The sequence below is a fragment of the Perissodus microlepis genome, chromosome 3, assembly GCF_051167445.1.
Source record: "Perissodus microlepis isolate ML-2025 ecotype Zambia chromosome 3, ASM5116744v1, whole genome shotgun sequence".
Taxonomy (NCBI): Eukaryota; Metazoa; Chordata; class Actinopteri; order Cichliformes; family Cichlidae; genus Perissodus; species Perissodus microlepis.
The window spans coordinates 23302008-23323474 of NC_140463.1; the positions used below are offsets into that span (position 1 = coordinate 23302008).

General features: G+C 42.6%; 20 non-coding genes across 20 annotated transcripts; all 20 read right to left on the minus strand.

Moving 5' to 3' along the window:
* Positions 1 to 471: 471 nt before the first annotated feature.
* On the minus strand, positions 472 to 553 carry trnal-uag (transfer RNA leucine (anticodon UAG)). The gene has a single exon. It is a non-coding gene; the product is annotated as a tRNA-Leu (tRNA).
* A 596-nt stretch (positions 554 to 1149) lies between these two features.
* Positions 1150 to 1221, minus strand: trnae-uuc (transfer RNA glutamic acid (anticodon UUC)). Its single transcript has one exon. It is a non-coding gene; the product is annotated as a tRNA-Glu (tRNA).
* Positions 1222 to 1696: 475 nt separating this feature from the next.
* trnal-aag (transfer RNA leucine (anticodon AAG)) lies at positions 1697 to 1778 on the minus strand. The gene has a single exon. It is a non-coding gene; the product is annotated as a tRNA-Leu (tRNA).
* A 1862-nt stretch (positions 1779 to 3640) lies between these two features.
* On the minus strand, positions 3641 to 3722 carry trnal-uag (transfer RNA leucine (anticodon UAG)). Its single transcript has one exon. It is a non-coding gene; the product is annotated as a tRNA-Leu (tRNA).
* Positions 3723 to 4318: 596 nt separating this feature from the next.
* Positions 4319 to 4390, minus strand: trnae-cuc (transfer RNA glutamic acid (anticodon CUC)). The gene has a single exon. It is a non-coding gene; the product is annotated as a tRNA-Glu (tRNA).
* Positions 4391 to 6798: 2408 nt separating this feature from the next.
* trnal-uag (transfer RNA leucine (anticodon UAG)) lies at positions 6799 to 6880 on the minus strand. Its single transcript has one exon. It is a non-coding gene; the product is annotated as a tRNA-Leu (tRNA).
* A 596-nt stretch (positions 6881 to 7476) lies between these two features.
* trnae-cuc (transfer RNA glutamic acid (anticodon CUC)) lies at positions 7477 to 7548 on the minus strand. The gene has a single exon. It is a non-coding gene; the product is annotated as a tRNA-Glu (tRNA).
* Positions 7549 to 8023: 475 nt separating this feature from the next.
* On the minus strand, positions 8024 to 8105 carry trnal-aag (transfer RNA leucine (anticodon AAG)). The gene has a single exon. It is a non-coding gene; the product is annotated as a tRNA-Leu (tRNA).
* Positions 8106 to 9956: 1851 nt separating this feature from the next.
* Positions 9957 to 10038, minus strand: trnal-uag (transfer RNA leucine (anticodon UAG)). Its single transcript has one exon. It is a non-coding gene; the product is annotated as a tRNA-Leu (tRNA).
* A 596-nt stretch (positions 10039 to 10634) lies between these two features.
* On the minus strand, positions 10635 to 10706 carry trnae-cuc (transfer RNA glutamic acid (anticodon CUC)). The gene has a single exon. It is a non-coding gene; the product is annotated as a tRNA-Glu (tRNA).
* Positions 10707 to 11181: 475 nt separating this feature from the next.
* Positions 11182 to 11263, minus strand: trnal-aag (transfer RNA leucine (anticodon AAG)). The gene has a single exon. It is a non-coding gene; the product is annotated as a tRNA-Leu (tRNA).
* Positions 11264 to 13125: 1862 nt separating this feature from the next.
* On the minus strand, positions 13126 to 13207 carry trnal-uag (transfer RNA leucine (anticodon UAG)). The gene has a single exon. It is a non-coding gene; the product is annotated as a tRNA-Leu (tRNA).
* Positions 13208 to 13803: 596 nt separating this feature from the next.
* On the minus strand, positions 13804 to 13875 carry trnae-cuc (transfer RNA glutamic acid (anticodon CUC)). The gene has a single exon. It is a non-coding gene; the product is annotated as a tRNA-Glu (tRNA).
* Positions 13876 to 14350: 475 nt separating this feature from the next.
* Positions 14351 to 14432, minus strand: trnal-aag (transfer RNA leucine (anticodon AAG)). The gene has a single exon. It is a non-coding gene; the product is annotated as a tRNA-Leu (tRNA).
* Positions 14433 to 16294: 1862 nt separating this feature from the next.
* Positions 16295 to 16376, minus strand: trnal-uag (transfer RNA leucine (anticodon UAG)). Its single transcript has one exon. It is a non-coding gene; the product is annotated as a tRNA-Leu (tRNA).
* A 596-nt stretch (positions 16377 to 16972) lies between these two features.
* trnae-uuc (transfer RNA glutamic acid (anticodon UUC)) lies at positions 16973 to 17044 on the minus strand. The gene has a single exon. It is a non-coding gene; the product is annotated as a tRNA-Glu (tRNA).
* Positions 17045 to 17519: 475 nt separating this feature from the next.
* Positions 17520 to 17601, minus strand: trnal-aag (transfer RNA leucine (anticodon AAG)). Its single transcript has one exon. It is a non-coding gene; the product is annotated as a tRNA-Leu (tRNA).
* Positions 17602 to 19452: 1851 nt separating this feature from the next.
* On the minus strand, positions 19453 to 19534 carry trnal-uag (transfer RNA leucine (anticodon UAG)). The gene has a single exon. It is a non-coding gene; the product is annotated as a tRNA-Leu (tRNA).
* Positions 19535 to 20130: 596 nt separating this feature from the next.
* Positions 20131 to 20202, minus strand: trnae-cuc (transfer RNA glutamic acid (anticodon CUC)). The gene has a single exon. It is a non-coding gene; the product is annotated as a tRNA-Glu (tRNA).
* A 475-nt stretch (positions 20203 to 20677) lies between these two features.
* Positions 20678 to 20759, minus strand: trnal-aag (transfer RNA leucine (anticodon AAG)). The gene has a single exon. It is a non-coding gene; the product is annotated as a tRNA-Leu (tRNA).
* Positions 20760 to 21467: the final 708 nt, after the last annotated feature.

A 21467-nucleotide genomic window follows, 5' to 3' on the forward strand; every position in this document is an offset into this window, starting at 1 on the left:
TCACACACAAAGGACCCAGAGTGGGGGGAGGAGTCTTTTGTCTCCTTCTCCACTGTAAGAGGTAGCAAGGGAGTGTGAAACTTTCTTTGGGGGTGGGGGTACCAAAGGTGTGAAAACAGCTGTGTACTGCCTTTAGTTCCTGTAAGAGGTATGTAACTGAAGGCCATGCTAGACTCAGTTAGGGACTCTGCCCATCGTCTGCCCCGCGATGATGCATTCCTTCACCAAGCTTGGTTTCTCTTCTTGTTATTATTAAAGAATGTTAGCTACCACTCACCGCTTGTCTGCAGGCTTTATTGAATGGAAAACTTGCACAACACTTAACATCACCCTGGTTTGGAAGAATTGCTCTTGATGAGATTCCTGCTTGATTGTACTTGACAGACATTCTGTAACAGATTTGATTTCCACTGCAGCCCTTACAATTTATTGGTAGGGGATGGAAGAAACACGAAAAGAACCTGAAGACTATGGCAGCAGTGGGATTCGAACCCACGCCCCCGAAGAGACTGGAGCCTAAATCCAGCACCTTAGACCGCTCGGTCATGCTACCATTGCGAGTGAGGACCTCATCGCAAATATCTAGATAGTAAAACTTGAAAAAGTGCAGCACAAAATAGAAGCCCAGAACATTCAGTGATGCTCTTACTGTTGTAGAAAAACATGTTTAATACTTTTTGGACACAAAAACATCTGCCTGTCCTGGTTAAAACCTGTTCATCAACCCTGATTAACAATGGGCTCTTGGCTCAGTTTCATCATTGTCGATATGCAACTTGTCATCAGCACTGATCAACAGGCAGGATCACCATTCACAGAGAGTCAAGGAACGGCTGCAATCACAGCATTGTAAGATGGCAAAAGACGTACCCTTAATGCACCCTCCCTTGTTTCAAAGATGCTCATTTGATTTTCACATAAACAGCCACCTTGACTCCCCGCTCAAACTAGCAGGCCTGCTTGTGTACATCCTCATCACTGAAAACTGTACAGTCCTGATCTGAACCGTTACCTGTTTTATGCCATGTGCTTAGCCAGAGGTGTGTTGCCTTAACTGATGTTTGCCTTCAGCCAACAACTTTGCCCAATTTAATCCATTGTGGGATTAACACAAAGAACACATTGACTTGTGGGCACATTAAAGACATGTTCCCATACCGGGAGTTGAACCCGGGTCGCCTGGGTGAAAACCAGGAATCCTAACCGCTAGACCATATGGGACTGGTTAGGTAATGCGCCACTGTCGTGCTCGTGCTCCTGGGTGAGAACCAGTTATTCTAACCGCTAGAGGATATGGGACTGCTCCACTGTCATGAAATCAAGGATACTCTTGTCACTCTGCAGCCTTGGTGAGACCAACATAGCAGCACCTTAATCAATTCTCCAGCGGTTACAGGTTCTGCTCAAAAGCACATTACAAGGGAGTGGACTGGACTTGAAGCACACTTGAGTGGCATGCGGGAAAGTCCACTAACCAGTCAGTGATGAGACCATGAACAAAAAGATATGAAAAACATGCAAGTTGTAAATGCCTTTACAGCACCTGCCTAATGTGGCTTTTGGAAGAATTGCTCCTGATGACTTTCCTGCATGTTTGGACTTGACAGACATTCTATAACAGATTTGATTTCCACTGCAGCCCTTACAATTTATTGGTAAGGCATGGAAGAAACAAAACTTTGCCGCTAGAACACTATGGCAGCAGTGGGATTCGAACCCACGCCTCCGAAGAGACTGGAGCCTTAATCCAGCACCTTAGACCGCTCGGTCATGCTACCATTGCGAGTAGGGGCCTCGTCGCAAATATCTAGATAGTAAAACTTGAAAAAGTGCAGCACAAAATAGAAGCCCAGAACATTCAGTGATGCTCTTGCTGTTTTAGAAAAACATGTTTAATACTTGCCTGAATGTTTTTGGATACAATAGCATCTGCCTGCCCTGGTTAAACTCTTATTGCAGCAATAGGCTTTCAACCCACATGTGTGAGGAGCCTGGAGTCTTAACCCAGATCCTTAGACCACACAATCTAACACCTTACAATGCGGTGGACTTGAAGCACACTTGAGTAGCCACTAACCAGTCAGTGTTGACACTGTGAATAAAAATATATGAAACATCTGCACATTGTAAATGACTTTTGCAAAAGAATTTCTTTTATTCATGTATTAATCACATTATTATAAAAACAAACAATATCCTGCTCACTCTTCTGTTAATCTTCTTCTCCACTGATGCCTTACAAAAGCCGAAGCTATTGTTGCCTATCTGTACTTCAACATCAGTAGTGAAAGGTCAAAATCACTGACCATGAGAGACGTGAGACCGTCTCTGGAAGACTCTGATTCTTCTATTGAAGTTGGACTTGAAGTGGATTGGACTTAAGAGTTTTATTTCTTGAACATCTGTAAATTGTATTCAACAGATATTAACTGAAATGGAACTGGGGCTAGAACGTAGTCTCATGTAACACAAACTTGTGTTACATTTGTACCACAAGGTAACCAAGTAAGTTATTACAAAGATATTCCTATTTACAACGATGGGCTAGGGAAAGGTAGAAATGAGAGTATTTAAAAAGAAGTATCAAAAGTTAACCCTGTATTCCTGAGAATTCTTTTAGAATGTTTCGAATTCACACGAGCTATTTTAGGATTTTTGAGAGTTCTATTAGAATGTTCCAGATTCCTGAGCGTTCTTAGACTGTTCCAGATTCCTGAGAATCCTTTTAGGATGTTCCAAATTCCTCCAAATAATTCTCAATGACACATTGCAACACCAAGTTTTATTATAGTCACACATTGCAATAGAGTTTTCTGGGTAATTGACCAAGTCTGGTGGCATTACCTCCAAAGCTTATAGAAGTTTCTGCTAACAGCAGCTACATTGTCAGGAACAGCACCTACCAACAGATATCCTCAACAGCTCACCTCACTATCATAACCGAGCAATATTATTGTCAAATGTTGATGTTATTCACCTACAAAAACTCCTGGCTGTCCGTTGCTGTCATGGGGTGCGGAGGGTTAAATAGCAGCACACATCTGAAAATAGCTTAACATACTCATGGTTCCTTTGTGGTTGTATAATACCTTGGTGCCACTGGATTTTAGCATGTCTCTCACACTCATACTGGTAACAGAGGGTATCTCAGGAAGTTGGAGGGAAGCATTCACACACAAAGGACCCAGAGTGGGGGGAGGAGTCTTTTGTCTCCTTCTCCACTGTAAGAGGTAGCAAGGGAGTGTGAAACTTTCTTTGGGGGTGGGGGTACCAAAGGTGTGAAAACAGCTGTGTACTGCCTTTAGTTCCTGTAAGAGGTATGTAACTGAAGGCCATGCTAGACTCAGTTAGGGACTCTGCCCATCGTCTGCCCCGCGATGATGCATTCCTTCACCAAGCTTGGTTTCTCTTCTTGTTATTATTAAAGAATGTTAGCTACCACTCACCGCTTGTCTGCAGGCTTTATTGAATGGAAAACTTGCACAACACTTAACATCACCCTGGTTTGGAAGAATTGCTCTTGATGAGATTCCTGCTTGATTGTACTTGACAGACATTCTGTAACAGATTTGATTTCCACTGCAGCCCTTACAATTTATTGGTAGGAGATGGAAGAAACACGAAAAGAACCTGAAGACTATGGCAGCAGTGGGATTCGAACCCACGCCCCCGAAGAGACTGGAGCCTAAATCCAGCACCTTAGACCGCTCGGTCATGCTACCATTGCGAGTGAGGACCTCATCGCAAATATCTAGATAGTAAAACTTGAAAAAGTGCAGCACAAAATAGAAGCCCAGAACATTCAGTGATGCTCTTACTGTTGTAGAAAAACATGTTTAATACTTTTTGGACACAAAAACATCTGCCTGTCCTGGTTAAAACCTGTTCATCAACCCTGATTAACAATGGGCTCTTGGCTCAGTTTCATCATTGTCGATATGCAACTTGTCATCAGCACTGATCAACAGGCAGGATCACCATTCACAGAGAGTCAAGGAACGGCTGCAATCACAGCATTGTAAGATGGCAAAAGACGTACCCTTAATGCACCCTCCCTTGTTTCAAAGATGCTCATTTGATTTTCACATAAACAGCCACCTTGACTCCCCGCTCAAACTAGCAGGCCTGCTTGTGTACATCCTCATCACTGAAAACTGTACAGTCCTGATCTGAACCGTTACCTGTTTTATGCCATGTGCTTAGCCAGAGGTGTGTTGCCTTAACTGATGTTTGCCTTCAGCCAACAACTTTGCCCCATTTAATCCATTGTGGGATTAACACAAAGAACACACGGGCTTGTAGGCACATCAAAGACACGTTCCCATACCGGGAGTTGAACCTGGGTCGCCTGGGTGAGAACCAGGAATCCTAACCGCTAGACCATATGGGACTGGTTTCGTAACGCGCCACTGTCATGCTCGTGCTCCTGAGTGAGAACCAGTTATTCTAACTGCTAGAGGATATGGGAGTGCTCCACTGTCATGAAATCAAGGATACTCTTGTCACTCTGCAGCCTTGGTGAGACCAACATAGCAGCAGCTTAATCAATTCTCCAGCGGTTACAGGTTCTGCTCAAAAGCACATTACAAGGGAGCGGACTGGACTTGAAGCACACTTGAGTGGCATGCGGGAAAGTCCACTAACCAGTCAGTGATGAGACCATGAACAAAAAGACATGAAAAACATACAAGTTGTAAATGACTTTACAGCACCTGCCTAATGTGGCTTTTGGAAGAATTGCTCCTGATGACTTTCCTGCATGTTTGGACTTGACAGACATTCTATAACAGATTTGATTTCCACTGCAGCCCTTACAATTTATTGGTAAGGCATGGAAGAAACAAAACTTTGCCACTAGAACACTATGGCAGCAGTGGGATTCGAACCCACGCCTCCGAAGAGACTGGAGCCTTAATACAGCACCTTAGACCGCTCGGTCATGCTACTATTGCGAGTAAGCACCTCATCGCAAAAATCTAGATAGTAAAACTTGAAAAAGTGCAGCACAAAATAGAAGCCCAGAACATTCAGTGATGCTCTTGCTGTTTTAGAAAAACATGTTTAATACTTGCCTGAATGTTTTTGGATACAATAGCATCTGCCTGCCCTGGTTAAACTCTTATTGCAGCAATAGGATTTCAACCCACATGTGTGAGGAGCCTGGAGTCTTAACCCAGATCCTTAGACCACACAATCTAACACCTTACAATGCGGTGGACTTGAAGCACACTTGAGTAGCCACTAACCAGTCAGTGTTGACACTGTGAATAAAAATATATGAAACATCTGCACATTGTAAATGACTTTTGCAAAAGAATTTCTTTTATTCATGTATTAATCACATTATTATAAAAACAAACAATATCCTGCTCACTCTTCTGTTAATCTTCTTCTCCACTGATGCCTTACAAAAGCCGAAGCTATTGTTGCCTATCTGTACTTCAACATCATTAGTGAAAGGTCAAAATCACTGACCATGAGAGACGTGAGACCGTCTCTGGAAGACTCTGATTCTTCTATTGAAGTTGGACTTGAAGTGGATTGGACTTAAGAGTTTTATTTCTTGAACATCTGTAAATTGTATTCAACAGATATTAACTGAAATGGAACTGGGGCTAGAACGTAGTCTCATGTAACACAAACTTGTGTTACATTTGTACCACAAGGTAACCAAGTAAGTTATTACAAAGATATTCCTATTTACAACGATGGGCTAGGGAAAGGTAGAAATGAGAGTATTTAAAAAGAAGTATCAAAAGTTAACCCTGTATTCCTGAGAATTCTTTTAGAATGTTTCGAATTCACAAGAGCTATTTTAGGATTTTTGAGAGTTCTATTAGAATGTTCCAGATTCCTGAGCGTTCTTAGACTGTTCCAGATTCCTGAGAATCCTTTTAGGATGTTCCAAATTCCTCCAAATAATTCTCAATGACACATTGCAACACCAAGTTTTATTATAGTCACACATTGCAATAGAGTTTTCTGGGTAATTGACCAAGTCTGGTGGCATTACCTCCAAAGCTTATAGAAGTTTCTGCTAACAGCAGCTACATTGTCAGGAACAGCACCTACCAACAGATATCCTCAACAGCTCACCTCACTATCATAACCGAGCAATATTATTGTCAAATGTTGATGTTATTCACCTACAAAAACTCCTGGCTGTCCGTTGCTGTCATGGGGTGCGGAGGGTTAAATAGCAGCACACATCTGAAAATAGCTTAACATACTCATGGTTCCTGTGTGGTTGTATAATACCTTGGTGCCACTGGATTTTAGCATGTCTCTCACACTCATACTGGTAACAGAGGGTATCTCAGGAAGTTGGAGGGAAGCATTCACACACAAAGGACCCAGAGTGGGGGGAGGAGTCTTTTGTCTCCTTCTCCACTGTAAGAGGTAGCAAGGGAGTGTGAAACTTTCTTTGGGGGTGGGGGTACCAAAGGTGTGAAAACAGCTGTGTACTGCCTTTAGTTCCTGTAAGAGGTATGTAACTGAAGGCCATGCTAGACTCAGTTAGGGACTCTGCCCCGCGATGATGCATTCCTTCACCAAGCTTGGTTTCTCTTCTTGTTATTATTAAAGAATGTTAGCTACCACTCACCGCTTGTCTGCAGGCTTTATTGAATGGAAAACTTGCACAACACTTAACATCACCCTGGTTTGGAAGAATTGCTCTTGATGAGATTCCTGCTTGATTGTACTTGACAGACATTCTGTAACAGATTTGATTTCCACTGCAGCCCTTACAATTTATTGGTAGGCGATGGAAGAAACACAAAAAGAACCTGAAGACTATGGCAGCAGTGGGATTCGAACCCACGCCCCCGAAGAGACTGGAGCCTAAATCCAGCACCTTAGACCGCTCGGTCATGCTACCATTGCGAGTGAGGACCTCATCGCAAATATCTAGATAGTAAAACTTGAAAAAGTGCAGCACAAAATAGAAGCCCAGAACATTCAGTGATGCTCTTACTGTTGTAGAAAAACATGTTTAATACTTTTTGGACACAAAAACATCTGCCTGTCCTGGTTAAAACCTGTTCATCAACCCTGATTAACAATGGGCTCTTGGCTCAGTTTCATCATTGTCGATATGCAACTTGTCATCAGCACTGATCAACAGGCGGGATCACCATTCACAGAGAGTCAAGGAACGGCTGCAATCACAGCATTGTCAGATGGCAAAAGACGTACCCTTAATGCACCCTCCTTTGTTTCAAAGATGCTCATTTGATTTTCACATAAACAGCCACCTTGACTCCCCGCTCAAACTAGCAGGCCTGCTTGTGTACATCCTCATCACTGAAAACTGTACAGTCCTGATCTGAACCGTTACCTGTTTTATGCCATGTGCTTAGCCAGAGGTGTGTTGCCTTAACTGATGTTTGCCTTCAGCCAACAACTTTGCCCCATTTAATCCATTGTGGGATTAACACAAAGAACACACGGGCTTGTAGGCACATTAAAGACATGTTCCCATACCGGGAGTTGAACCCGGGTCGCCTGGGTGAGAACCAGGAATCCTAACCGCTAGACCATATGGGACTGGTTTTGTAACGCGCCACTGTCATGCTCGTGCTCCTGAGTGAGAACCAGTTATTCTAACCGCTAGAGGATATGGGACTGCTCCACTGTCATGAAATCAAGGATACTCTTGTCACTCTGCAGCCTTGGTGAGACCAACATAGCAGCACCTTAATCAATTCTCCAGCGGTTACAGGTTCTGCTCAAAAGCACATTACAAGGGAGTGGACTGGACTTGAAGCACACTTGAGTGGCATGCGGGAAAGTCCACTAACCAGTCAGTGATGAGACCATGAACAAAAAGACATGAAAAACATACAAGTTGTAAATGACTTTACAGCACCTGCCTAATGTGGCTTTTGGAAGAATTGCTCCTGATGACTTTCCTGCATGTTTGGACTTGACAGACATTCTATAACAGATTTGATTTCCACTGCAGCCCTTACAATTTATTGGTAAGGCATGGAAGAAACAAAACTTTGCCACTAGAACACTATGGCAGCAGTGGGATTCGAACCCACGCCTCCGAAGAGACTGGAGCCTTAATCCAGCACCTTAGACCGCTCGGTCATGCTACTATTGCGAGTAAGCACCTCATCGCAAAAATCTAGATAGTAAAACTTGAAAAAGTGCAGCACAAAATAGAAGCCCAGAACATTCAGTGATGCTCTTGCTGTTTTAGAAAAACATGTTTAATACTTGCCTGAATGTTTTTGGATACAATAGCATCTGCCTGCCCTGGTTAAACTCTTATTGCAGCAATAGGATTTCAACCCACATGTGTGAGGAGCCTGGAGTCTTAACCCAGATCCTTAGACCACACAATCTAACACCTTACAATGCGGTGGACTTGAAGCACACTTGAGTAGCCACTAACCAGTCAGTGTTGACACTGTGAATAAAAATATATGAAACATCTGCACATTGTAAATGACTTTTGCAAAAGAATTTCTTTTATTCATGTATTAATCACATTATTATAAAAACAAACAATATCCTGCTCACTCTTCTGTTAATCTTCTTCTCCACTGATGCCTTACAAAAGCCGAAGCTATTGTTGCCTATCTGTACTTCAACATCATTAGTGAAAGGTCAAAATCACTGACCATGAGAGACGTGAGACCGTCTCTGGAAGACTCTGATTCTTCTATTGAAGTTGGACTTGAAGTGGATTGGACTTAAGAGTTTTATTTCTTGAACATCTGTAAATTGTATTCAACAGATATTAACTGAAATGGAACTGGGGCTAGAACGTAGTCTCATGTAACACAAACTTGTGTTACATTTGTACCACAAGGTAACCAAGTAAGTTATTACAAAGATATTCCTATTTACAACGATGGGCTAGGGAAAGGTAGAAATGAGAGTATTTAAAAAGAAGTATCAAAAGTTAACCCTGTATTCCTGAGAATTCTTTTAGAATGTTTCGAATTCACACGAGCTATTTTAGGATTTTTGAGAGTTCTATTAGAATGTTCCAGATTCCTGAGCGTTCTTAGACTGTTCCAGATTCCTGAGAATCCTTTTAGGATGTTCCAAATTCCTCCAAATAATTCTCAATGACACATTGCAACACCAAGTTTTATTATAGTCACACATTGCAATAGAGTTTTCTGGGTAATTGACCAAGTCTGGTGGCATTACCTCCAAAGCTTATAGAAGTTTCTGCTAACAGCAGCTACATTGTCAGGAACAGCACCTACCAACAGATATCCTCAACAGCTCACCTCACTATCATAACCGAGCAATATTATTGTCAAATGTTGATGTTATTCACCTACAAAAACTCCTGGCTGTCCGTTGCTGTCATGGGGTGCGGAGGGTTAAATAGCAGCACACATCTGAAAATAGCTTAACATACTCATGGTTCCTGTGTGGTTGTATAATACCTTGGTGCCACTGGATTTTAGCATGTCTCTCACACTCATACTGGTAACAGAGGGTATCTCAGGAAGTTGGAGGGAAGCATTCACACACAAAGGACCCAGAGTGGGGGGAGGAGTCTTTTGTCTCCTTCTCCACTGTAAGAGGTAGCAAGGGAGTGTGAAACTTTCTTTGGGGGTGGGGGTACCAAAGGTGTGAAAACAGCTGTGTACTGCCTTTAGTTCCTGTAAGAGGTATGTAACTGAAGGCCATGCTAGACTCAGTTAGGGACTCTGCCCCGCGATGATGCATTCCTTCACCAAGCTTGGTTTCTCTTCTTGTTATTATTAAAGAATGTTAGCTACCACTCACCGCTTGTCTGCAGGCTTTATTGAATGGAAAACTTGCACAACACTTAACATCACCCTGGTTTGGAAGAATTGCTCTTGATGAGATTCCTGCTTGATTGTACTTGACAGACATTCTGTAACAGATTTGATTTCCACTGCAGCCCTTACAATTTATTGGTAGGGGATGGAAGAAACACGAAAAGAACCTGAAGACTATGGCAGCAGTGGGATTCGAACCCACGCCCCCGAAGAGACTGGAGCCTAAATCCAGCACCTTAGACCGCTCGGTCATGCTACCATTGCGAGTGAGGACCTCATCGCAAATATCTAGATAGTAAAACTTGAAAAAGTGCAGCACAAAATAGAAGCCCAGAACATTCAGTGATGCTCTTACTGTTGTAGAAAAACATGTTTAATACTTTTTGGACACAAAAACATCTGCCTGTCCTGGTTAAAACCTGTTCATCAACCCTGATTAACAATGGGCTCTTGGCTCAGTTTCATCATTGTCGATATGCAACTTGTCATCAGCACTGATCAACAGGCGGGATCACCATTCACAGAGAGTCAAGGAACGGCTGCAATCACAGCATTGTAAGATGGCAAAAGACGTACCCTTAATGCACCCTCCTTTGTTTCAAAGATGCTCATTTGATTTTCACATAAACAGCCACCTTGACTCCCCGCTCAAACTAGCAGGCCTGCTTGTGTACATCCTCATCACTGAAAACTGTACAGTCCTGATCTGAACCGTTACCTGTTTTATGCCATGTGCTTAGCCAGAGGTGTGTTGCCTTAACTGATGTTTGCCTTCAGCCAACAACTTTGCCCCATTTAATCCATTGTGGGATTAACACAAAGAACACACGGGCTTGTAGGCACATCAAAGACACGTTCCCATACCGGGAGTTGAACCCGGGTCGCCTGGGTGAGAACCAGGAATCCTAACCGCTAGACCATATGGGACTGGTTTTGTAACGCGCCACTGTCATGCTCGTGCTCCTGAGTGAGAACCAGTTATTCTAACCGCTAGAGGATATGGGAGTGCTCCACTGTCATGAAATCAAGGATACTCTTGTCACTCTGCAGCCTTGGTGAGACCAACATAGCAGCAGCTTAATCAATTCTCCAGCGGTTACAGGTTCTGCTCAAAAGCACATTACAAGGGAGCGGACTGGACTTGAAGCACACTTGAGTGGCATGCGGGAAAGTCCACTAACCAGTCAGTGATGAGACCATGAACAAAAAGACATGAAAAACATACAAGTTGTAAATGACTTTACAGCACCTGCCTAATGTGGCTTTTGGAAGAATTGCTCCTGATGACTTTCCTGCATGTTTGGACTTGACAGACATTCTATAACAGATTTGATTTCCACTGCAGCCCTTACAATTTATTGGTAAGGCATGGAAGAAACAAAACTTTGCCACTAGAACACTATGGCAGCAGTGGGATTCGAACCCACGCCTCCGAAGAGACTGGAGCCTTAATCCAGCACCTTAGACCGCTCGGTCATGCTACTATTGCGAGTAAGCACCTCATCGCAAAAATCTAGATAGTAAAACTTGAAAAAGTGCAGCACAAAATAGAAGCCCAGAACATTCAGTGATGCTCTTGCTGTTTTAGAAAAACATGTTTAATACTTGCCTGAATGTTTTTGGATACAATAGCATCTGCCTGCCCTGGTTAAACTCTTATTGCAGCAATAGGATTTCAACCCACATGTGTGAGGAGCCTGGAGTCTTAACCCAGATCCTTAGACCACACAATCTAACACCTTACAATGCGGTGGACTTGAAGCACACTTGAGTAGCCACTAACCAGTCAGTGTTGACACTGTGAATAAAAATATATGAAACATCTGCACATTGTAAATGACTTTTGCAAAAGAATTTCTTTTATTCATGTATTAATCACATTATTATAAAAACAAACAATATCCTGCTCACTCTTCTGTTAATCTTCTTCTCCACTGATGCCTTACAAAAGCCGAAGCTATTGTTGCCTATCTGTACTTCAACATCATTAGTGAAAGGTCAAAATCACTGACCATGAGAGACGTGAGACCGTCTCTGGAAGACTCTGATTCTTCTATTGAAGTTGGACTTGAAGTGGATTGGACTTAAGAGTTTTATTTCTTGAACATCTGTAAATTGTATTCAACAGATATTAACTGAAATGGAACTGGGGCTAGAACGTAGTCTCATGTAACACAAACTTGTGTTACATTTGTACCACAAGGTAACCAAGTAAGTTATTACAAAGATATTCCTATTTACAACGATGGGCTAGGGAAAGGTAGAAATGAGAGTATTTAAAAAGAAGTATCAAAAGTTAACCCTGTATTCCTGAGAATTCTTTTAGAATGTTTCGAATTCACAAGAGCTATTTTAGGATTTTTGAGAGTTCTATTAGAATGTTCCAGATTCCTGAGCGTTCTTAGACTGTTCCAGATTCCTGAGAATCCTTTTAGGATGTTCCAAATTCCTCCAAATAATTCTCAATGACACATTGCAACACCAAGTTTTATTATAGTCACACATTGCAATAGAGTTTTCTGGGTAATTGACCAAGTCTGGTGGCATTACCTCCAAAGCTTATAGAAGTTTCTGCTAACAGCAGCTACATTGTCAGGAACAGCACCTACCAACAGATATCCTCAACAGCTCACCTCACTATCATAACCGAGCAATATTATTGTCAAATGTTGATGTTATTCACCTACAAAAACTCCTGGCTGTCCGTTGCTGTCATGGGGTGCGGAGGGTTAAATAGCAGCACACATCTGAAAATAGCTTAACATACTCATGGTTCCTGTGTGGTTGTATAATACCTTGGTGCCACTGGATTTTAGCATGTCTCTCACACTCATACTGGTAACAGATGGTATCTCAGGAAGTTGGAGGGAAGCATTCACACACAAAGGACCCAGAGTGGGGGGAGGAGTCTTTTGTCTCCTTCTCCACTGTAAGAGCTAGCAAGGGAGTGTGAAACTTTCTTTGGGGGTGGGGGTACCAAAGGTGTGAAAACAGCTGTGTACTGCCTTTAGTTCCTGTAAGAGGTATGTAACTGAAGGCCATGCTAGACTCAGTTAGGGACTCTGCCCATCGTCTGCCCCGCGATGATGCATTCCTTCACCAAGCTTGGTTTCTCTTCTTGTTATTATTAAAGAATGTTAGCTACCACTCACCGCTTGTCTGCAGGCTTTATTGAATGGAAAACTTGCACAACACTTAACATCACCCTGGTTTGGAAGAATTGCTCTTGATGAGATTCCTGCTTGATTGTACTTGACAGACATTCTGTAACAGATTTGATTTCCACTGCAGCCCTTACAATTTATTGGTAGGCGATGGAAGAAACACGAAAAGAACCTGAAGACTATGGCAGCAGTGGGATTCGAACCCACGCCCCCGAAGAGACTGGAGCCTAAATCCAGCACCTTAGACCGCTCGGTCATGCTACCATTGCGAGTGAGGACCTCATCGCAAATATCTAGATAGTAAAACTTGAAAAAGTGCAGCACAAAATAGAAGCCCAGAACATTCAGTGATGCTCTTACTGTTGTAGAAAAACATGTTTAATACTTTTTGGACACAAAAACATCTGCCTGTCCTGGTTAAAACCTGTTCATCAACCCTGATTAACAATGGGCTCTTGGCTCAGTTTCATCATTGTCGATATGCAACTTGTCATCAGCACTGATCAACAGGCGGGATCACCATTCACAGAGAGTCAAGGAACGGCTGCAATCACAGCATTGTAAGATGGCAAAAGACGTACCCTTAATGCACCCTCCTTTGTTTCAAAGATGCTCATTTGATTTTCACATAAACAGCCACCTTGACTCCCCGCTCAAACTAGCAGGCCTGCTTGTGTACATCCTCATCACTGAAAACTGTACAGTCCTGATCTGAACCGTTACCTGTTTTATGCCATGTGCTTAGCCAGAGGTGTGTTGCCTTAACTGATGTTTGCCTTCAGCCAACAACTTTGCCCCATTTAATCCATTGTGGGATTAACACAAAGAACACACGGGCTTGTAGGCACATCAAAGACACGTTCCCATACCGGGAGTTGAACCCGGGTCGCCTGGGTGAGAACCAATAATCCTAACCGCTAGACCATATGGGACTGGTTTTGTAACGCGCCACTGTCATGCTCGTGCTCCTGAGTGAGAACCAGTTATTCTAACCGCTAGAGGATATGGGACTGCTCCACTGTCATGAAATCAAGGATACTCTTGTCACTCTGCAGCCTTGGTGAGACCAACATAGCAGCAGCTTAATCAATTCTCCAGCGGTTACAGGTTCTGCTCAAAAGCACATTACAAGGGAGTGGACTGGACTTGAAGCACACTTGAGTGGCATGCGGGAAAGTCCACTAACCAGTCAGTGATGAGACCATGAACAAAAAGACATGAAAAACATACAAGTTGTAAATGACTTTACAGCACCTGCCTAATGTGGCTTTTGGAAGAATTGCTCCTGATGACTTTCCTGCATGTTTGGACTTGACAGACATTCTATAACAGATTTGATTTCCACTGCAGCCCTTACAATTTATTGGTAAGGCATGGAAGAAACAAAACTTTGCCACTAGAACACTATGGCAGCAGTGGGATTCGAACCCACGCCTCCGAAGAGACTGGAGCCTTAATCCAGCACCTTAGACCGCTCGGTCATGCTACTATTGCGAGTAAGCACCTCATCGCAAAAATCTAGATAGTAAAACTTGAAAAAGTGCAGCACAAAATAGAAGCCCAGAACATTCAGTGATGCTCTTGCTGTTTTAGAAAAACATGTTTAATACTTGCCTGAATGTTTTTGGATACAATAGCATCTGCCTGCCCTGGTTAAACTCTTATTGCAGCAATAGGATTTCAACCCACATGTGTGAGGAGCCTGGAGTCTTAACCCAGATCCTTAGACCACACAATCTAACACCTTACAATGCGGTGGACTTGAAGCACACTTGAGTAGCCACTAACCAGTCAGTGTTGACACTGTGAATAAAAATATATGAAACATCTGCACATTGTAAATGACTTTTGCAAAAGAATTTCTTTTATTCATGTATTAATCACATTATTATAAAAACAAACAATATCCTGCTCACTCTTCTGTTAATCTTCTTCTCCACTGATGCCTTACAAAAGCCGAAGCTATTGTTGCCTATCTGTACTTCAACATCATTAGTGAAAGGTCAAAATCACTGACCATGAGAGACGTGAGACCGTCTCTGGAAGACTCTGATTCTTCTATTGAAGTTGGACTTGAAGTGGATTGGACTTAAGAGTTTTATTTCTTGAACATCTGTAAATTGTATTCAACAGATATTAACTGAAATGGAACTGGGGCTAGAACGTAGTCTCATGTAACACAAACTTGTGTTACATTTGTACCACAAGGTAACCAAGTAAGTTATTACAAAGATATTCCTATTTACAACGATGGGCTAGGGAAAGGTAGAAATGAGAGTATTTAAAAAGAAGTATCAAAAGTTAACCCTGTATTCCTGAGAATTCTTTTAGAATGTTTCGAATTCACACGAGCTATTTTAGGATTTTTGAGAGTTCTATTAGAATGTTCCAGATTCCTGAGCGTTCTTAGACTGTTCCAGATTCCTGAGAATCCTTTTAGGATGTTCCAAATTCCTCCAAATAATTCTCAATGACACATTGCAACACCAAGTTTTATTATAGTCACACATTGCAATAGAGTTTTCTGGGTAATTGACCAAGTCTGGTGGCATTACCTCCAAAGCTTATAGAAGTTTCTGCTAACAGCAGCTACATTGTCAGGAACAGCACCTACCAACAGATATCCTCAACAGCTCACCTCACTATCATAACCGAGCAATATTATTGTCAAATGTTGATGTTATTCACCTACAAAAACTCCTGGCTGTCCGTTGCTGTCATGGGGTGCGGAGGGTTAAATAGCAGCACACATCTGAAAATAGCTTAACATACTCATGGTTCCTGTGTGGTTGTATAATACCTTGGTGCCACTGGATTTTAGCATGTCTCTCACACTCATACTGGTAACAGATGGTATCTCAGGAAGTTGGAGGGAAGCATTCACACACAAAGGACCCAGAGTGGGGGGAGGAGTCTTTTGTCTCCTTCTCCACTGTAAGAGGTAGCAAGGGAGTGTGAAACTTTCTTTGGGGGTGGGGGTACCAAAGGTGTGAAAACAGCTGTGTACTGCCTTTAGTTCCTGTAAGAGGTATGTAACTGAAGGCCATGCTAGACTCAGTTAGGGACTCTGCCCATCGTCTGCCCCGCGATGATGCATTCCTTCACCAAGCTTGGTTTCTCTTCTTGTTATTATTAAAGAATGTTAGCTACCACTCACCGCTTGTCTGCAGGCTTTATTGAATGGAAAACTTGCACAACACTTAACATCACCCTGGTTTGGAAGAATTGCTCTTGATGAGATTCCTGCTTGATTGTACTTGACAGACATTCTGTAACAGATTTGATTTCCACTGCAGCCCTTACAATTTATTGGTAGGGGATGGAAGAAACACGAAAAGAACCTGAAGACTATGGCAGCAGTGGGATTCGAACCCACGCCCCCGAAGAGACTGGAGCCTAAATCCAGCACCTTAGACCGCTCGGTCATGCTACCATTGCGAGTGAGGACCTCATCGCAAAAATCTAGATAGTAAAACTTGAAAAAGTGCAGCACAAAATAGAAGCCCAGAACATTCAGTGATGCTCTTACTGTTGTAGAAAAACATGTTTAATACTTTTTGGACACAAAAACATCTGCCTGTCCTGGTTAAAACCTGTTCATCAACCCTGATTAACAATGGGCTCTTGGCTCAGTTTCATCATTGTCGATATGCAACTTGTCATCAGCACTGATCAACAGGCAGGATCACCATTCACAGAGAGTCAAGGAACGGCTGCAATCACAGCATTGTAAGATGGCAAAAGACGTACCCTTAATGCACCCTCCCTTGTTTCAAAGATGCTCATTTGATTTTCACATAAACAGCCACCTTGACTCCCCGCTCAAACTAGCAGGCCTGCTTGTGTACATCCTCATCACTGAAAACTGTACAGTCCTGATCTGAACCGTTACCTGTTTTATGCCATGTGCTTAGCCAGAGGTGTGTTGCCTTACCTGATGTTTGCCTTCAGCCAACAACTTTGCCCCATTTAATCCATTGTGGGATTAACACAAAGAACACATTGACTTGTGGGCACATTAAAGACATGTTCCCATACCGGGAGTTGAACCCGGGTCGCCTGGGTGAAAACCAGGAATCCTAACCGCTAGACCATATGGGACTGGTTAGGTAATGCGCCACTGTCGTGCTCGTGCTCCTGGGTGAGAACCAGGCATTCTAGCCGCTAGACCATATGGGACTGCTCCACTGTCATGAAATCAAGGATACTCTTGTCACTCTGCAGCCTTGGTGAGACCAACATAGCAGCACCTTAATCAATTCTCCAGCGGTTACAGGTTCTGCTCAAAAGCACATTACAAGGGAGTGGACTGGACTTGAAGCACACTTGAGTGGCATGCGGGAAAGTCCACTAACCAGTCAGTGATGAGACCATGAACAAAAAGACATGAAAAACATACAAGTTGTAAATGACTTTACAGCACCTGCCTAATATGGCTTTTGGAAGAATTGCTGCTGATGACTTTCCTGCATGTTTGGACTTGACAGACATTCTATAACAGATTTGATTTCCACTGCAGCCCTTACAATTTATTGGTAAGGCATGGAAGTATCAAAACTTTGCCGCTAGAACACTATGGCAGCAGTGGGATTCGAACCCACGCCTCCGAAGAGACTGGAGCCTTAATCCAGCACCTTAGACCGCTCGGTCATGCTACCATTGCGAGTAGGGACCTCGTCGCAAATATCTAGATAGTAAAACTCGAAAAAGTGCAGCACAAAATAGAAGCCCAGAACATTCAGTGATGCTCTTGCTGTTTTAGAAAAACATGTTTAATACTTGCCTGAATGTTTTTGGATACAATAGCATCTGCCTGCCCTGGTTAAACTCTTATTGCAGCAATAGGATTTCAACCCACATGTGTGAGGAGCCTGGAGTCTTAACCCAGATCCTTAGACCACACAATCTAACACCTTACAATGCGGTGGACTTGAAGCACACTTGAGTAGCCACTAACCAGTCAGTGTTGACACTGTGAATAAAAATATATGAAACATCTGCACATTGTAAATGACTTTTGCAAAAGAATTTCTTTTATTCATGTATTAATCACATTATTATAAAAACAAACAATATCCTGCTCACTCTTCTGTTAATCTTCTTCTCCACTGATGCCTTACAAAAGCCGAAGCTATTGTTGCCTATCTGTACTTCAACATCATTAGTGAAAGGTCAAAATCACTGACCATGAGAGACGTGAGACCGTCTCTGGAAGACTCTGATTCTTCTATTGAAGTTGGACTTGAAGTGGATTGGACTTAAGAGTTTTATTTCTTGAACATCTGTAAATTGTATTCAACAGATATTAACTGAAATGGAACTGGGGCTAGAACGTAGTCTCATGTAACACAAACTTGTGTTACATTTGTACCACAAGGTAACCAAGTAAGTTATTACAAAGATATTCCTATTTACAACGATGGGCTAGGGAAAGGTAGAAATGAGAGTATTTAAAAAGAAGTATCAAAAGTTAACCCTGTATTCCTGAGAATTCTTTTAGAATGTTTCGAATTCACACGAGTTATTTTAGGATTTTTGAGAGTTCTATTAGAATGTTCCAGATTCCTGAGCGTTCTTAGACTGTTCCAGATTCCTGAGAATCCTTTTAGGATGTTCCAAATTCCTCCAAATAATTCTCAATGACACATTGCAACACCAAGTTTTATTATAGTCACACATTGCAATAGAGTTTTCTGGTTAATTGACCAAGTCTGGTGGCATTACCTCCAAAGCTTATAGAAGTTTCTGCTAACAGCAGCTACACTGTCAGGAACAGCACCTACCAACAGATATCCTCAACAGCTCACCTCACTATCATAACCGAGCAATATTATTGTCAAATGTTGATGTTATTCACCTACAAAAACTCCTGGCTGTCCGTTGCTGTCATGGGGTGCGGAGGGTTAAATAGCAGCACACATCTGAAAATAGCTTAACATACTCATGGTTCCTGTGTGGTTGTATAATACCTTGGTGCCACTGGATTTTAGCATGTCTCTCACACTCATACTGGTAACAGATGGTATCTCAGGAAGTTGGAGGGAAGCATTCACACACAAAGGACCCAGAGTGGGGGGAGGAGTCTTTTGTCTCCTTCTCCACTGTAAGAGGTAGCAAGGGAGTGTGAAACTTTCTTTGGGGGTGGGGGTACCAAAGGTGTGAAAACAGCTGTGTACTGCCTTTAGTTCCTGTAAGAGGTATGTAACTGAAGGCCATGCTAGACTCAGTTAGGGACTCTGCCCCGCGATGATGCATTCCTTCACCAAGCTTGGTTTCTCTTCTTGTTATTATTAAAGAATGTTAGCTACCACTCACCGCTTGTCTGCAGGCTTTATTGAATGGAAAACTTGCACAACACTTAACATCACCCTGGTTTGGAAGAATTGCTCTTGATGAGATTCCTGCTTGATTGTACTTGACAGACATTCTGTAACAGATTTGATTTCCACTGCAGCCCTTACAATTTATTGGTAGGCGATGGAAGAAACACGAAAAGAACCTGAAGACTATGGCAGCAGTGGGATTCGAACCCACGCCCCCGAAGAGACTGGAGCCTAAACCCAGCACCTTAGACCGCTCGGTCATGCTACCATTGCGAGTGAGGACCTCATCGCAAATATCTAGATAGTAAAACTTGAAAAAGTGCAGCACAAAATAGAAGCCCAGAACATTCAGTGATGCTCTTACTGTTGTAGAAAAACATGTTTAATACTTTTTGGACACAAAAACATCTGCCTGTCCTGGTTAAAACCTGTTCATCAACCCTGATTAACAATGGGCTCTTGGCTCAGTTTCATCATTGTCGATATGCAACTTGTCATCAGCACTGATCAACAGGCGGGATCACCATTCACAGAGAGTCAAGGAACGGCTGCAATCACAGCATTGTAAGATGGCAAAAGACGTACCCTTAATGCACCCTCCTTTGTTTCAAAGATGCTCATTTGATTTTCACATAAACAGCCACCTTGACTCCCCGCTCAAACTAGCAGGCCTGCTTGTGTACATCCTCATCACTGAAAACTGTACAGTCCTGATCTGAACCGTTACCTGTTTTATGCCATGTGCTTAGCCGGAGGTGTGTTGCCTTACCTGATATTTGCCTTCAGCCAACAACTTTGCCCCGTTTAATCCATCGTGGGATTAACACAAAGAACACACGGGCTTGTAGGCACATCAAAGACACGTTCCCATACCGGGAGTTGAACCCGGGTCGCCTGGGTGAGAACCAGGAATCCTAACCGCTAGACCATATGGGACTGGTTTTGTAACGCGCCACTGTCATGCTCGTGCTCCTGAGTGAGAACCAGTTATTCTAACCGCTAGAGGATATGGGACTGCTCCACTGTCATGAAATCAAGGATACTCTTGTCACTCTGCAGCCTTGGTGAGACCAACATAGCAGCAGCTTAATCAATTCTCCAGCGGTTACAGGTTCTGCTCAAAAGCACATTACAAGGGAGTGGACTGGACTTGAAGCACACTTGAGTGGCATGCGGGAAAGTCCACTAACCAGTCAGTGATGAGACCATGAACAAAAAGATGTGAAAAACATGCAAGTTGTAACTGACTTTACAGCACCTGCCTAATGTGGCTTTTGGAAGAATTGCTCCTGATGACTTTCCTGCATGTTTGGACTTGACAGACATTCTATAACAGATTTGATTTCCACTGCAGCCCTTACAATTTATTGGTAAGGCATGGAAGAAACAAAACTTTGCCACTAGAACACTATGGCAGCAGTGGGATTCGAACCCACGCCTCCGAAGAGACTGGAGCCTTAATCCAGCACCTTAGACCGCTCGGTCATGCTACTATTGCGAGTAAGCACCTCATCGCAAAAATCTAGATAGTAAAACTTGAAAAAGTGCAGCACAAAATAGAAGCCCAGAACATTCAGTGATGCTCTTGCTGTTTTAGAAAAACATGTTTAATACTTGCCTGAATGTTTTTGGATACAATAGCATCTGCCTGCCCTGGTTAAACTCTTATTGCAGCAATAGGATTTCAACCCACATGTGTGAGGAGCCTGGAGTCTTAACCCAGATCCTTAGACCACACAATCTAACACCTTACAATGCGGTGGACTTGAAGCACACTTGAGTAGCCACTAACCAGTCAGTGTTGACACTGTGAATAAAAATATATGAAACATCTGCACATTGTAAATGACTTTTGCAAAAGAATTTCTTTTATTCATGTATTAATCACATTATTATAAAAACAAACAATATCCTGCTCACTCTTCTGTTAATCTTCTTCTCCACTGATGCCTTACAAAACCCGAAGCTATTGTTGCCTATCTGTACTTCAACATCATTAGTGAAAGGTCAAAATCACTGACCATGAGAGACGTGAGACCGTCTCTGGAAGACTCTGATTCTTCTATTGAAGTTGGACTTGAAGTGGATTGGACTTAAGAGTTTTATTTCTTGAACATCTGTAAATTGTATTCAACAGATATTAACTGAAATGGAACTGGGGCTAGAACGTAGTCTCATGTAACACAAACTTGTGTTACATT